The sequence below is a fragment of the Piliocolobus tephrosceles genome, chromosome 11, assembly GCF_002776525.5.
Source record: "Piliocolobus tephrosceles isolate RC106 chromosome 11, ASM277652v3, whole genome shotgun sequence".
Taxonomy (NCBI): Eukaryota; Metazoa; Chordata; class Mammalia; order Primates; family Cercopithecidae; genus Piliocolobus; species Piliocolobus tephrosceles.
In genome coordinates, this window is record NC_045444.1 from 49,084,616 (window position 1) to 49,088,076 (window position 3,461).

Consider the following 3,461-nt stretch of genomic DNA (forward strand, 5'->3'; position numbering starts at 1 on the left):
TTCTTAGAGGCTTTCGTAGGGTTATTAATTGACCTGATTTCAATGTTGTCATGTCTCAGGGAATAGGGTGGCCTGAGAATAAGGAAAGAGACTGGAGAATGGCCAGCTGGTGGAGCAGTCAGAACATATACAACATTTCTTAATTAAGTTTGTGAACTTATATGAGCACCATTTTTGGTGCCCCAAAATAATGACAATATTAACATCAAATATCACTGGTCACGGATCACCATAATAGATACAATGATAATTAGAAATTTTGGAATATTGTGAGGATTACCAAAATGTGACACAGAGACATGAAGTGAACAAATGATTTTGGAGAAATGGTGCCAATAGAATTTCTGAAGGCTTCCACAAACCTTCAGTTTGTTAACAACAACAACAAAAAAGCATTATCTGTAAAGTGCAATAAGGCAAAGTGCAACAGAACAAGGTACACCTGTATAGGTTATGTGTGCTGGCTTTAGAGCCACTACCACTGTCCAAACTATAGCTTGTGCAGCCTTAATCAAGTTTTTTAACTTCTTTGTTCTACAATATCCTCATCTGTATATTTTGGATTAAAATAAATTAAATAAAGTAATCTTAGCAAACTGCTTACAACAATGCCTGAAAGACTGTAAGTACTCAGTATTCTAGTTGTTTTAGAAGGAGTGGTTTTAAGACGTGCTATATTCCTGCAATGTTCTACATATCCCTTCTTGCTTTAGAAGGGATGATTTTAAAACATGATGTATTCTTGTCAGAGAGCCAGGTACTAAAGCAGATTTATTGTGAAGCTAATTAGAGTTGAATTTCAGGGTTCTGGACTTTCGAAGACTCATCTACCTTTTCTTATATTTCATTTCCTAAGAGCACACACCAAATTGTATAACTCCGAGCCCAGTAAAACTTAGTTCCACCTCTGGTCAAGTTTAGTGGACCCATTCCACCATTCCACTATATCCATATAGTTATTCATAACTATACTAGGAAAATTTATTTAGCTCAGTTTACCAAGATGACAAAAAGAAGAGTTGAGAATGATTGAATATGGAGAAAAAAGAATCTATTCAGTTTACTGTATACAAAACCTTGAGAGTAACTGTTTTATTCTTATTCTATAAGAATAATTAATAATAGTTTTAAAATATAGGAATCAGATTGCTTAAGCTCTTGAGTTAGAGACTGCAGTAAGCAATAATCACACTACTGTACTCCAGTCTGGGTGACTAAGCAAGACCCTGTCTCGGGGGGGGAAAAAAAAAAAAAAGAGGAATGGATGACCATACAGGGAAGTTTTGACCATAATAAAGTGTATAAAATGTTATTATTTCAACTGTTGACTCCAGAATTCCTCTAAGGGATACAGCTATCTTTGAGAAAACAGTACAAAATTTTTGGAGTAGTATGTGGGACTTCCAGACCCTGGCTCGTTGGCCCTAAACTATGAAAGAAAGAAATTGCTGTCTAAAAATTAAAAGAATGGGAATTCCCCCAAGTAGCCTGCAAAAGAGAGACTGAGGAAGAGGAAGGGAACAAGAAGGGTAGCTACACATTGTACAAAGTGACTACTTCCAGAGAGCCTTCCAAATTTTCTTTCTGGAGTGATCTCAGCTCACTGAAGCCTCAACCTCCTGGGCTCAAGTGATCCTCAGGATACCTAAGCATGTAGAGTAGCAGGGACTGCAGGCGTGGGCCACCACATCCAGACAATTATTTTTTTTAAATTTTTTGTAAGGATGGGATTCCACCATGTTGCCCAGGCTGGTCTGAAACTCCTGGGCTCAAGTGCTCCTCCCACCTAGCCCTCCCAAAGTGCTGGGATTACAGGTGTAAGCCACCAGGCCTGACCTCTCCAAATTTTCAGTAAAGCGTTTAGAATTCATAAAGTTGTGAAAGTGAATACTTATTTTTGAATCTGAAGAAGCAGTTGAGTTCCTCTGATGAGGAACTAAGTTAGCTTATGAGGATGCATGGCCTATAAACATGTAATCACCAAGGGAATACATACAAATCTCAGGGAGGGTGCCATAGTTTGTGTGTCCCCAGAAGCAGACATTGAGACAACAACTCTAGTGCAAGTTGGTTGTTGTTGCTGTTGTTGTTGTTGTTGTTTGAGTAAGAGTCTTGCTGTGTTGCCCAGGCTGGAGTGCAGTGGCGCAATCTCGGCTCACAGCAACCTCCATCTCCCAGGTTCAAGTGATTCTCCTGCCTCAGCCTCACGAGTAGCTGAGATTACAGGCATGCATCACCATGCCCAGCTAAGTTTTGCATTTTTAGTAGAGCTGGGATTTCGCCATGTTGGGCAGGATGGTCTCGAACTTCTGCCCTCAGGTAATCCACCCAGCTCAGCCTCCCAAAGTGCTGGGATTATAGGCATGAGCCACCTGGCCCAGCCTATAGTGCAAATTGTTTATTCGGAAGGAGAAAAAAACCACCACTAGGCCAGGGAGGAACTGAGACAAGGAAGAGAAGATAGTCAAAGACGTTCATTATTAAGCCATTTACCACTGTGGATGTGGACTTCATCATGTTAGGGAAGGGGAGTCCGTGTAAAACACACTCCTCAGAAGTATTTTCTAAGGATCTGGGGTATGTATATATAATTCTCGTGGGTCATTGTTTGAGGGCTATTCACAGAGGAGATTCTTTGGTCCCTCTGACCCCAAGAAATAAGGTAAATATATGCAGCTGCTTGAAGCTAAAATTTGGGTTAGGAAATATGGGCAGGTTACCAACATCATCTCCTCTGTAGACTTTGGACATCCATTGGCTCTGAAATTAACATGAGTTTCAAGGCAAGTTCAATAGATTTCTGAAGGTCAGAGAAACTCTTACCATCTCCTGAATGGCATGACAGTATTTTATTTTGCTTTAAATTTGTCCTCACAGGGAATTGATACTTTCTAAGAAAGTCTTTATACAGCACTGCTTTAGCAACATATATACTAAAATTGGAACAATACTAAGAATATTAGCATATCCGTGTGCAAGGATGACATGCAAATTTATGAAGCATTATATATACATATTTTTACAGGGTGACTATAATCAATAATTTAATTGTACATTTTAAAATAACTTAAAAAGTCGAATTGGATTGTTTGTAACAAAGAATAAATGCTTGCAGGTGAATACCCTCTCTTTCCTGATGTGATTACATATAGCATATCTGTATCAAAACATCTCAGGTACCTCGTAAATATATATACTACTATGTACCTGTACAAATCAAAAATTATAAAAAGAGAAGGAAGTCTCCATACAGATAGGGCTAGGGAATATGTTACTTGAGAGACTGATCTGTACTTTTCTCCTGAAACCTTCAGATTCTAATGATTCTCTTCCAAATATCCATGTTCTCTGTCCAAAGCGTTTTTGGGGGGCATCTTAGGATGATTTCTTCTTTGCATAATGCTATTAAACTAGTGTAAAAGCTGTCACGCTTCAACTTTAAGTACATAGTCTTTTAACAT

At 38.7% G+C, this 3,461-nt stretch overlaps 1 non-coding gene across 1 annotated transcript; it reads left to right on the forward strand.

Moving 5' to 3' along the window:
- Positions 1-2,913: 2,913 nt before the first annotated feature.
- LOC111546211 lies at positions 2,914-3,015 on the forward strand. Its single transcript, XR_002732689.1, has one exon. It is a non-coding gene; the product is annotated as a U6 spliceosomal RNA (small nuclear RNA).
- The last annotated feature ends 446 nt before the right edge of the window (positions 3,016-3,461 follow it).